General features: G+C 40.8%; 1 long non-coding RNA gene across 3 annotated transcripts in view; it reads right to left on the minus strand.

Annotated features, from left to right (window-relative positions):
- Positions 1–1,704: 1,704 nt before the first annotated feature.
- LOC138748901 (uncharacterized) overlaps positions 1,705–13,505 on the minus strand; it is a 47,613-nt gene continuing 35,812 nt past the window's right edge. For all 3 annotated transcript variants that reach the window (XR_011348337.1, XR_011348317.1, XR_011348327.1), the window contains exons 4-6: positions 8,047–8,218; positions 7,808–7,915; positions 1,705–2,023 (exon numbers count right to left, since the gene is read on the minus strand). This is a non-coding gene — a long non-coding RNA (uncharacterized lncRNA). The remainder of the gene's footprint in view (positions 2,024–7,807; positions 7,916–8,046; positions 8,219–13,505) is intronic.

Below are 13,505 nucleotides of genomic sequence, written 5' to 3' on the forward strand. Positions count from 1 at the left end.
TAACACCTTTTGATGGTCTGGATTCCTCTACCATTATTTGAATTCTGAGACTTTCTAATGCATCCTGCTTCTGATTTTTCCATGAAGAAGGGCTCAGGGCCAAAACTTTGACAATATATCTTTGTCCCCTTTAGATGCTGAATAGCCCAGCTGAGTTCCTCCAGCATTTTAGTGTTGTTATTACAATCACAGCATCTACAGCCTATCAGGTTTCACTCAGGAATTTATTTCTTGGAGCACAGTAAGAAGGGGGGTGATCTCCTCAGGGTATACAAAATCATGATTGGAATAAATCAGGTGAAATCATAAAGGCTTTTCCCCAGAGTAGGGGAATTGGTAACATAGGTTTGAGGTGAGGGCAAGAGATTTAACAGGAACCTGAGTTTGTACAGAAAGAGTGGTAGGTGTATGGAATGGGATGCTGGAGAAGGTGGTTGAGGAAGGGACAATTGGAAACTTCAAGAAAAAATAATGGATGGATACATGGATCGGATGGGTTTGAAGGGATATTGGGCAAACATATCTGAGGAAAGAAAACCAGTTCAGGTCAAAGACCCTTCTTTAGCATACATTATGCAGAGTTTTTGACTTGAAATTTTAACTGTTTTGTTCTTTGCACAAATTCTGTTTGATTTGTTAAGCACTGCTGGCATTTCTGCTTTTGTAATGGGGCGGCATGGTTGGCGTAGCAGTCAACACAATGCCTTTACAGCACCCGCGATCATGACTGGGGTTCGAATCCCGCGCTGTCTGTAAAGAGTTTGTACGTTCTCCCTGTGGCTGTGTGGGTTTTCCCGGGGGCTCCGGTTTCCTGCCACCATTTTAAATGTATCAGAGGTGTAGATTAATTTGGTATAAGTTGGGCGGCACAGACGTGTGGGCCAAAATGGTCTGTTACCATGCAGTATGTCTAAAAATTAGTTTAAATTACAGCATCTTTAATCATATTTGTTTTCCTGCCTTTTCCTGGACTTGTGGGGTCAATTTTTTACGATTTAATTCTTTTGCTTTTCAGCTACCCACTAATTGTTTCCTATTAATTAATAGTTTCTTCATTTGTACTTCCTTCTAAAAAGAATATATTTGGATTTTCTCTCATCATATTTTGCCAAATTTTGCCTACTTATCTGACTGCTCAATACCTTTTTGTATACTACTTGTACCTTTCCTGCTATTTTCTGTCAGTGTATGTCTTTTGAATAGTTGATTTTTTCTTTAGTATCATTAATGTATATTGTAAACAGCTGCAGTATCAGGGTTGAGCCTTGTGTAAAAAGGGGTGCAACTTCAGTGCAATTTGTAACAAGCCAACCAATGGTTGAGAAATATACAAGAGATACAACTGTTGCCAGTAAAAAAGGGGTGGCAAAAAAGTCATGTCAGGGTTTAAAACTATTAATAGTAAACATTTGTAACCATTAACTGTAAAAAAATCTTGGAGCAATGCACCAATAAAAAAATGTTCTCAGTATAAAATGATCTATTGACCCGACTTTAAATATTAATCTTCCTGCAAGTAATGGAGATAGGAAGAGGAAGAGGGAGGATTGAAAGATTTGGTCCCCACCTCTGATTGACCCTCCCCAGACGCTGGAAAGGAATAATAGTGAGGTGGGAGGCAAGAGGGTATTGCAGATGTTGTTGTCTTCGTTCTTCTGGGGAGGATGGATGTTGGAGGGGGAGGCAGATGATGAATGGGGGAGGGCAGAGGGCGCAGGGAGGATTACGGCACCGGGAGGAGTGCAGGAGAATGCATCAAACGCAGCATTTCATACATCATGCCAGTGTGCTCTTGGATATCGTGTTGAAGGCTTGCAATCATGCTTGCCCACCAATCCATGCCGTTCTCCCACACACTAAGGTGTGTGGACTGGATCCTCTCCACTTGCTCCGCTCTTCTCTCATGATGCAAGTGGTCACACCCCTGGCCATCCTGGTCAATCTCCATCAGCCCCCATCGGATCTTTGCAATAAACCTCCTGCAACCTGGTGGGTCTCCTCCTCATCCCCCTCCTCTTCGATCCTGCAGAGCAATGGAACATGTGAAATAAGCCAGATAACTTTTCTCTTCTTTTTTCTTTAACTTTTCTCTCACCTTTTTTTGTCAGAGTGAAAATCCTCTTCAGATTAGCAAAAACAGGTACTAATGCAGGCCTTTCATAAGGCCTTTCAGCAGCCCACTTCATGGGCAAACACTGAAGAAACACTTTGGAAAAATTGTATTCATGCACAATTAATTATCTGGCTGCTGTTGAGGCTTTTTCTTGTGTGTTGTGAGCATTTGTGGACGCATCCACTGGTTGAGGGCACGGGCTCTGGGATCATCTCGCTGGTGGGGCACATGGCTGGGTTGGAGAAGGGGGTTGGGTGCCCCATCTGGGGTTGTCCACCTTACTGGGCTGGCTGTTCCACTGGGATGACCAGTCTTGCTGTGGTGGCCTGGCTCGGTGGGGATGGAGGTCTCACTGGGGAAGGTGGCTGTCTCTTTGGGGATGGCTGTCCCACTGGGACAGGGGTGGAGAGGGGTGTCACTGGGCCATGGGCCTCTCCATGTTTGATCTCAGGGCCACAGGGGATGCTGATGGACTGACACCCTAGATCTAGTAAGCCAAATTAAAGCAAGGCCACTCCATCTGGCCTCTTCCACTTCTATGATTATAATCATTCACCTGAAGAAACCTCTTGCATAGATTCTTCAGTTTATTTATAACTTGGGTTTTGCCTCCTTGTGCCTGGCAGCTATTCTCTGATACATTGGGCCATCTCTTACAGTATGAGTAAAATGCACAGCCATCTCTGTCTGCTCTTATGGAGAGCAGCTCCCGCACCACTCATTCCCCCCAGTTGGCTTATTATCAAAAGAGTAAAAGTCTGTGCTTTGAAGTCTTTCCACTAGACTAAAAGTACTCGAAAAGACTTCCAAAGGAGATAATGCTAACAGCACTACTTTTCTTCTTTGGCTTGGCTTCGCAGACAAAGATTTATCGAGGGGTAATTGGTGGGTTGGGGTTCGGTGTTGGGTTTTTCCTCCTTTGTCTTTTGTCAGTGAGGTGGGCTCTGCGGTCTTCTTCAAAGGAGGTTGCTGCCCGCTGAACTGTGAGGTGCCAAGATGCACGGTTTGAGGCGATATCAGCCCACTGGCGGTGGTCAATGTGGCAGGCACCAAGAGATTTCTTTAGACAGACCTTGTACCTCTTCTTTGGTGCACCTCTGTCACGGTGGCCAGTGGAGAGCTCGCCATATAACACAATCTTGGGAAGGCGATGGTCCTCCATTCTGGAGACGTGACCTACCCAGCGCAGTTGGATCTTCAGCAGTGTGGATTCGATGCCATCTCGAGTACTTCGATGTTGGTGATGAAGTCGCTCCAATGAATGTTGAGGATGGAGCGGAGACAACGCTGGTGGAAGCGTTCTAGGAGCCGTAGGTGATGCACCATTTCATCGGATGCAAGGATCGACAACGAGATAGACAACAGACTCGCCAAGGTAAATAGCGCCTTTGGAAGACTACACAAAAGAGTCTGGAAAAACAACCAACTGAAAAACCTCACAAAGATTAGCGTATACAGAGCCGTTGTCATACCCACACTCCTGTTCGACAGCACTACACAATGTGGTCTAAAAGATACATGAAAATCTTTCGACTGCACTACAAACTACACTAAAACATTACCAAAGAAGAACACACTTACCTTTATCTCCAGACTACCTGACCACACTGATGCACACACACAGGCAATGACATCACTAATGGTGCCTGGTAGAGCCAGTTGAGCATTCACATTGCTAGAGTGATTAGCAAGTTAACACAGCTGGGCTCTGACACCTGCCCCCACCAGGAGCAGGAGCCCCCGGTTGATTTTTACCCGCCCTGCCCAGTTTGAACCTTTCACACTGCCAGATTACCATTAAATTGGCTGGTTCAACCCACTTTATTTGGCGGTGTGAAACAGATTTCCAACCTGAACATTTACCCTTATTTTCACTTACTGCTTCTTTCCTGTTACCCCAGCCTCTCTCCAAGCCATCATACTTTCTGGTCCATGGGCTCCTTCGTGAGCCACCTTGTCAAATGCCTTCTGGAATGCTCTTCTCCTAATTCCTTAATAATTGATTCCAACATTTTTCTGATAGATCTTTCTGCTACTTGTCCCTTCTTTTTTCTACGATAAGTGTTGTCTCCACCATTTGTGAATAGGAGTGTTTTAAATAGGAGACCTATCAAATCATACCAGATTAATCTAATGCAGTGGATCCCAAACTTCTTCGGGCTGCCACCTTCTTGGCTTCCAGGCCACAGCCCAAGTACCTTCTTCTCTGCATGACCACCCACCCCCCACCACACACACACACATTCAACAAATGCACACCTCGTTCTTCTCTTTCTTCTACCTTACCCACTCACTGCTTCTCATTCCTCAGCCAGCATTGCCTGTGGTCTCTCTCCTGGGGCTGTCTCCTTTCACCCCAGGCCTTTCCCTTCCGAGGTCCCTGCAGTACCACCTTCACTCCGTCCTCCCTTCCTCCTCCTCCTGTTGGCTCTCAACTTATCAAAAGGTTGAAGCCAAATACAACATGGCGGCCACCATGGCCTGTTCTCACGAGACCTCCTTGTTGTCAATTATTTTGGTCACTACTGCCACCCCCAGTCTGGCCAGGGCAACTGACATCCTTTACACAAAAGTTGAAAAAGTGCGGAACACACACACACACACACACACACACACACACACACACACACACACACACACACAACAACAACAACAACAACAACTCCGATTATCCAGAATTGTTAGGACTGGGTCTAAGTCAGATAAACCTTTTTTGAGAGAACTGGTCTTTTTTTATAACACTCAACCAGCAGCAGCAACAAGCACTTGTAACAGTGTTTAAACAACAATAACAAAAATAATGTTTAATATTTCACATAAATGAGGATTTCTGATTTGTTTTGGATATCCTCATTTGTCCAAATTTTAAAAAAAAATTGTATGAATGAGGATTTTGGAGAATCCGATTTTAGATAATCAGAGTTGCACTGTGTGTGTGCGTGTGTGTGCGTGTGCGTGTGTGTGTGTGTGTGTATAGATTTATATCTATATCTATCTATAGAGATATAGATAGAGATTGATAGATATAGATAGAGAGAGAGCTATTTATAGAGATACATGGATATATACAAGTTTTGTACTCACCTCTGTGTGCTCTGTCTGGTTATATTTGCAACATTTTGCACTGTGGACTGAAGAATGCTGCTTCACCAGTTTGTACTGTCGAATTGGATGCTAATAATCTTGAATATTAGAGTTTTCCAATGCTTTGGCATGTCTTAAGGTTTTTGACAGATTATAATTAAGAGTGTCTACTATCTTAATGGCCACTTCTTTTAAAACCTTTGGAAGCAACCCAAATACTTTAAAGGAATTGTTAGTCTTTTCCTCCATTATGTTGCCAAATACCAATTTTCTATGATAATGATGGTATTTCATTTCTTCCCAATATTATTCAACAGTAAAGGCATATCTTCTGTGGTAAAGACTGCTTGAATATCTCTTTAAACTCGTTGTTCCTCACAGCCTCATTCTGTAGAAGGCCATTGTTCTCTTGAATTTTTTTCTATTATATTCATGTTCAACAAACTTTTAGTTTCATATGCAATACACAAATGAGCTGAAGAGACTCAGCAAGTCGTGCAGCATCCATTGGAAGTAAAAGGTAACCAAAATTTCGGCCCTGGGCCTTCTTCATGTATAACTCTGTTCATCTTGTCTTCCTTACTAATTTGCCTTCGCTGTTTATTTTCTCTTTTCATTATATCTTATTTTTCCCCACTTTGCTGGAATGGTATGAACAAGCTTTTTTTTTCTTTGGCTTGGCTTCGCAGACGAAGATTTATGGAGGGCTAAATGTCCACGTCAGCTGCAGGCTCGTTTGTGGCTGACAAGTCCGATGCGGGACAGGCAGACACGGTTGCAGTGGTTGCAGGGGAAAATTTGTTGGTTGGGGTTGGGTTTTGGGTTTTTCCTCCTTTGTCTTTTGTCAGTGAGGTGGGCTATTGTTTTCAGAAATACCATGGAAACACAGATGCTTTAATCAACCTCTGATGCCAAAGATGACTGTTGAAGAAGGAATAAAAGACAAAGTGCCAATCACAGTTGTTGTGAATACTGTGCAAAATCAGAGAATGGATTGCAATAGATCTTTTACTGCCTCAAGTGGTGATCATCCACATTACCTAAGAGTGGAGATCCCAGCTTATTGGAAAGGTGCTGCTAGATCATGTCGAACCAGCACAAAGGAAAATGATTGGGGAGTGATGTAAATAGAGTGTGTTACAATATTTATAAGTGAGTAGACAGTCAAGTGAACAAGGATTATGGTGCTTGAGAGAGCTGATCTTGTGCTATTGCTTTGATCTTGGAAATAGTTGTAAAAGTTGTCTTTGGTGACATGTGCATTTTAAACTCGAAGAAAATAAAACTCCAAGAGGAGAAAAGTCAGTCTCAACCTTTTACATATATTAAAATATAACAATTCCATTATAGACCTTGAAACAAACAATGAAACTGAAATTAAAATTATCGTATACCTCCAATACACCACAATGCTTAATTCACTTTAATGCAGGATTAAATAATCAGACAAGAACTGTTAAGATAGCACAGCATGATTCTAATACACTGTATTCTTAAAAAATTATTTTTCTATGTTTAATTAAGAGCCATAACCTTTCACAGTGTCAATTCTCAGCAATTCTGTCATTGATAAGAGCATAAGAAATAGGAGCAGGAGTAGGCCATCCGGCCCATTGAGCCTGTTCCATCATTCAATGAGATCATGGTTGATCTGATGAGAGGCTCATCTCCACCTTCCTGCCTTTTCCCTACACCCCTTAATCCCCTACTATGTAAAAATCTATCCAACCTGGTCTTAAATATATTTACTGAGGTCGCCCCCACTGCTTCAATGGCCAGCGAATTCCACAGATTCACCACCCTCTGGGAAAAGAAGTTCCTCCTCATCTCCATCCTAAATCTACTACCCTGAATCTTGAGGCTATGTCCCCTAGTTCTGGTCTCCCACTAATGTAAGCAACTTACCTATCCCTTTCTTATTTATGCCTTTGATAATTTTATACATTTCTATAAGATCGTTTTGTACTTCTAAATTTCAACAAATCCCAGATGTCTCAATCTCTCCACACAGGCCAAACCCATGATCTCGGGAAACAAAAGAAGTCCAATTGATTTTTTTTAAACTGCCTTCATTCATTTTTCAGTAACATTCTACTTAAAAACAGCTATAAAAGATTGTTTTAGTTGGAAATTGTGTATACAGATTGCATAAGGCATTGTCTCCGCAGACGTACAACATGCTCACAAAATGCATGCACTGCGTATCATCCTCTTCCCCGATAGCCTAAGCTATCTTAACAAAGTGCACCCACAGTCAGAAATAAAATTGGAAACAAATTGGCCCCAGCAAAAATTATTTTCTTTAAATAGTGCTAATCATCTTAAGCACTTAGAGGAATCCATCAGTATATTTGAACCTGGGAATGGTGACGCCATGCTAACTGTGGGTTACATTTAAATGTTACAGAGGCAGTACACAAAGGAATAATGAGGACAAAAATACCTCAAGGTTGAAATAGATACAATGTCAATTCAGATATTAACGGGAATACAGAAGCAGCACTTTAAAAGGCATGGGGCCATATTGTCCTTGGCTCTAGGGCTATTGCCTGCACTTGTCTGCTGCAACACCAGAGAGTTAGGCTTCAATAGAAGCCTCCATTCTCTTACCCTTTGGTGAGATGGAGCACGTTGAAAGGGCAGGTAGTGGAGACTCTGACTCTCTCATTCTGATAACCTTTAACTATTCATTGGTATCCAGCTGCATCTAAAATAGAACTGAAACATCAAAGTTATTTAAAAAAATTTCTTTAAATCAGTGAAGACAGAATGCAACAAATTACTGTTAATTAGCAAATAGAAATGCAATGATATAAGGAAAAAGAAGCAAAAAGTATTGCTGAATTTACCTTCTAACTAATGACGGGCATCCTTGTACATCGGCCATGCCTGGCGTAAATCTCAGCCTGCTTCAGAGGTACCAAGGGACTCAGTCCAGTGGTGTAGCAGGTGTGAGCTGCGCTATCAAATTCCATCCTTCATGCTGCAGTGCATGGGTATGATAATCAAAGATGCACTGATCTGTGGAGGACGGATGGGCAGTCATTCCCAAGAGGACTGTCGCCCATAAAAGAACATCATCCAGACAATCGTCACAGCAGGTTATGTAGTCAGTAAACATGTGGAAGGAAGAATGTTGAGGGCAGCAATTTTCATAGTCCTACCATCCAAATTAAGCTGTGAAGCAGAGCTCTTGATCAAAAATAATGTTTTTTTTTTCTAATTCTATCACTCGCTGCTTGCCCAAGGCTTATCCAACTTGATATTCTGGTGAATATCTGAATGAGCAGCAAGTAATATATTTAATCATGTTCTTAGCCCAGTTGTAGTACATTGAAGCAATATTCAAGTACAAGTGGACAGAGGGAATTTTGGCAATGATTATTATTTGACCTGAAGGGATTTGATCAGCTCAAAAAGCTTTCCAACCCCTTTTAAATTCTCATTTCTTGTTCCATTCCTCAGAGAAGCTGTTGGTGTTTTATATTGGTTCGATCAGGGAATTGCTTCCCTCTGCTCATTAACTATTCAGATTTGGAGCAAGCTGGAAATGAATTCTGATATTGGGTGGACAGTGTAATTGTCTTCCCCAACAACTGCCTTGTGTGTTTGTCATGAGAAAATTCCTTCCACTCATTTCTATTAGAGAATAATAGAAGCAGGGGTAGTTAGTTCAAGTTTAATTTTTTGTCATGTTCCCCGAGGAACAGTGAAAAGGTTCATTTTGTGTGCTACCCAGCATGTCAATCTATACATAAATATAGTAAGTAAAGCTCAGCACTGAGTCCAGAGTTACAGAGAAAGATCAGTTGAAACAGAACCAAGAATAACATTATTTTACCACTGTGGGAGATTTGTTCAGAAGTCTGATGGCTGTTGGAAAGTAGGCCTCGCCTTCTGCTTTAACCACAATATTTCTTAATTCCCTTAATATGCAAAAATCTATCTATCTCTGTCCTTGGTATACTCTTAAAACATGGAAAGGTAGAAGGCCATTCAGCCTTTCAAGCCTGCTTCATCATTCAATGCAATCATGGTTGAATGAGCCTCGATATTCCTCTCAGGCAAAAGATTCCTTGTTCCTCCTTGCACTCAGGCAATCCTATAGAAATGGAGATGTCTTGCTTCCACTTTGCTTATTGGGTTCTGAGGTGATATGGGAATGTAGACATTCACAGATGGGAAAGGCAGATCATCTGAAATAGTTGAATTCATTATTAAATCCTAAGGTCTGTATGGTGGCAAAGAAGGTGAGATGATGCTCTTTCAGTTTACATTGGACTTTGTTAGAAAAGAGTGGAAGGCCAATGACAGATGTCAAAGCAGGAGTCATAATGGAGAATTAAAGTGATTTTAATTCTGAGACATTCCTGCATTCCTATTATTCTTTCTATCCAGTCAACCTCTTTGCAACTTAAACCATATTTAATTTTTTATTTTGTTCCCAGTTCTAATAAGTTATCAAACTGATAGATTCCAACCGAAAACATTGACAATTATTTTTCTCTCACTTATGCTGCTTGACCCGCCGGTTGTGTTTTGCTGCTTTTAATTTTCATTTTCTTTATCCTCTTAACCTTACATGGCTGAACATACAGTAACCCAGATAGAAATCCCTCCATCAATACCGTGTAGGGAGATCATTTCTTACTTGTAAGTTGGCTGCCCATGGTATTATTTTCATTTGATGAGGACTAGCATTTTTTAGAGTTCTTTAAAGTTCTCAAATTAAAAAGGATTGAAGGGTTAGATGCTGAAGATCTTCATTCTGATGTTAAGTTTCAGCTTAAATAATTTTTCCCACACGAGTGAATTTACAGGATGCATATTATTCTTGGACTATAACATGACTTGGAGAACAAGCAGTCAACATGCAGAACAATACAAAGTGGGAAGAAAGGAATGCTAAACCAGAGACCAAATCTTTGCAGATTCTTCAGGGAAAAATTCCACCAAATGTAATCCTTTTTGTTTGATTCCAAACAATGCTTCTTGTGGTTTAAAAAAAGCTTCCCAATCTTTTGTAACAGGAAGGCACACGTCAGTGGCTGACATCTGATATAAATCTGAACTACAGTTGGAGTTCATCAATTGTTCTACAAAGATTTTCAGCCAAGAAATGGAAAATTCCTGCCCTGGGCTCTGCAGTTTGGGAATTCTCCAAGGAGACTGTTGAGAATGTCCATTGTTTCCCTCACAAGGTGGCTGTGGGCATGACCATGTGGCACAGCAGGGATAAGACTGATGTCCAGGTGCAAGATTTGGATAATTCACCCAGAATGGCTGAATGACCCTCTATATTCCTCTGGGCCATAAAACTCACAAGATTCTTTCTTCCTCCTCTCAGGCAATCCTACGGAATTTCACTTTGTCTTTTGGTTTCCAAGGTGATGTAGGAAACACAGATAATCATAGATGGGGAAGGCAAGTCTTCTGAAATAGTTGATTTCATTATTGAATCCCAAGCCCTGTGCCAAACTGAGATGATGTTCCTCAGGTTTATGCTGGACCACAATGCCAACTCTCTTGAGTTGGACGCCATGGACCTTCTCAGCAGTCTCCCAGGAGAATGAACATGCTGCTGAACTCAGAACTGGAATTTTCCCTTTCTTGGCTAATAAATGCAAAAATTAATAATCTTTTCCTGACCGCCTTCCAAAGCCCCATCTCTGAGAAACATGTTATGTATTGAGACAATGAATAATTGGGCTGCAGAATAGTACTTGCCAACAACAAAATGAGAACGACCAACAAAAGGTCAATAAACAATTACTTAAAGGTTGTAAGGCACCAATGGAATGGAACAACAACAAATGTTCAGAACACGTGAATGGACAAAGAAGCAGTCTTGATCCTGAGTTTAATTGATACATCATTCCTTTAGCTTGTTTGTATAACAAAACCAGATTTGCATCTAAAATTATAGAGCAACTTTGCTAATCAGAAGTATAATGTCAGCAAAATTGGACTCAAGAATGTATGAGCACAACTAAAAATACAAAACTGAGCCCTATTAGAGTTGTAACAGATGACTGCCAAACCCTGATGATATTGTAACTCATCTGGTTTAAAAATAGAAGAAAGAGTACTATAAGACTAATTAATGTCCTTTGTCATAACTGGGCATAATTTACAATATGGAACACAATTAACTTCCCCCTTTATGTATTTTTTTTTAAAAGATAAATATACAGAGTGCTGAAAGTTCAGTTTTTGGAGAATAAATGGTACTTTTTAATTGAGTTCTGCTGGCCGAGCAAACTGGGTTTGAGGTGCTTGGAGAGAATTACAAAAAAATAGATTTGTTTCAGTAAATTACGCAAATCCTTGTATGAGAAGTAATATATAAATGCTAATGGAATCGAGGGCTCAGAAGGCGAACGCGTGCACAAGGGAAGACATACTATATGCTCTCACTGTGGGACAGAATAATTCACTCATCTCAACAAAAGTGGGTCATTGAACTCAACGTCAGGAAGTCATTGCATCTGTTCAGAAAACATCAATTTAAAATAACTCTCTCTCTTGAAAACCAGCTGTCTAATTTAGGTTTGGTTCGATGCCGGGAGTAAACCTTATTCTAAACCATTCAGCACACAGGTAAGCCTGCTGCTTTATAGTGACATTTGAATGGCAAAATGTCTGTAACGGTTCTGGGAAGGACAAGTCCTTGCCGTCCTGTGTTTCGACAGCAGAAATAAATCACACAGCACACTGGAGGATACCCTTCTAGGCTGCACATTGGGAACTTCATTACATGTGCTGTACCACATGTTACTATGCATATTGCTACCAATTGGGCACGTTCTTACATCCGCAGCCTATTTCTGTCATTCTCACTAACGGAAGAAATCATTTTCAGCTTGAGACATATATAGGCTGGAAAAAAATGACTTTGAACAGCTCATAAACTCAAGCACAAATGAAACCTATCAATGGGGGTGTACATTACCTAAAATGCAACACCTAAGAACACAAGCAACATGGTCCTGTTGCACAACCTTTCATATTATACCTTGCCAGAAAAAATAGCAACTTAGTATTTAACCGCCATGTTTATGAAGGAATATTATATATTCTTTTTTCATTATTGTTGTTTGTCTGCAGTTCAAGGCTTACCTTATATTTTTATATTCACAAGCTCTGCCATTTAGAAATATTACAGCACAATATTTAAAGAGGTTAATGTCTGGAAATGAATCTATAACATGATTGCCTGTGCCTTTGCGCATATAGGCTGCCAGACAAACTTGAGTGTTAGCACTTCATGTGCAGAGAAAAATTGGCATCACTAGCCCCTTTTCCACTGGCAATCTGTCCCAGCTATTAACTGGGAATTTACTGGGACAGGGTCCAGTGGAAAAGGAACACTGTTCGAACACCAGCATCAAATGATGTAATTTCATGCCTCTGACCCTACTCATATCCCTAACATCAGCTGATGTTGGCATGCTGATAAAACCAGTGGAAAAGGGACAGCAGAAAGTCACTCATTTCCAGTTGAAGGTAGAACACTCCAATGAGCTGTGTTCAGTGGAAAAGCAATTAGTGTCCCAGTTGAAATGGCCCTGAGGACTTCCTATCCTGGGAAACAGCACAGCCAATTAACTGGGTTGCCAGTGAAAAAGGGGTTACTGTCACAGTGTTCTGATATGCAAACACAGTTTGCGAAATGTGCAGACCTCAACAGCAGGAGATAAGAACTATTTATGCTTCATTTAAAAGGGCTGCCTCAAAGTGGACTTTTGGCCTACTGCTGAGAAGGCCAAAAATGAAGATTCTATTTCTCGAGGATGAGACACCAATCCCCAGATAAATTCACATTTTCTTTCCTTCTGGGTCTCTGGTCATCGTGAGAAGTGTGGAGGTAAGATGGCGATTGACATGTAATTTTGGACCTACTATCCTGTTTAAACATGAATGAATGTATATTTGTATTTACTAATTTTAATTTTTACCCAACCAACTGCATGCCATGTACATTAGTATTTTATTCTCTAAGGCTTCAAAAAAATTGAGTTGTTCAGCACAGAAACAGGTCCTTTGGCCCATCATCCCATGCTTACCTTCCTGTCCACCAATACTAATCCCAGCACTTACCAGATATCAACCATTCTCAGTGTAGCAAAAACATACACCTGAGATGGAAGATCATAGACATGGAACAAAAGAGGCATAGATAGGATAGATAATTTTTTTTTCATGGTAGAGATATCAAAAACAACAACACATAGGTTTAAGGTAAGACAATGTAGCCATAAAGGGGAACTGAGGGGTATAGTTTTATACACAGAGTATTTGATATATG

This window comes from Narcine bancroftii, chromosome 1 (genome assembly GCF_036971445.1).
Source record: "Narcine bancroftii isolate sNarBan1 chromosome 1, sNarBan1.hap1, whole genome shotgun sequence".
NCBI lineage: Eukaryota > Metazoa > Chordata > Chondrichthyes > Torpediniformes > Narcinidae > Narcine > Narcine bancroftii.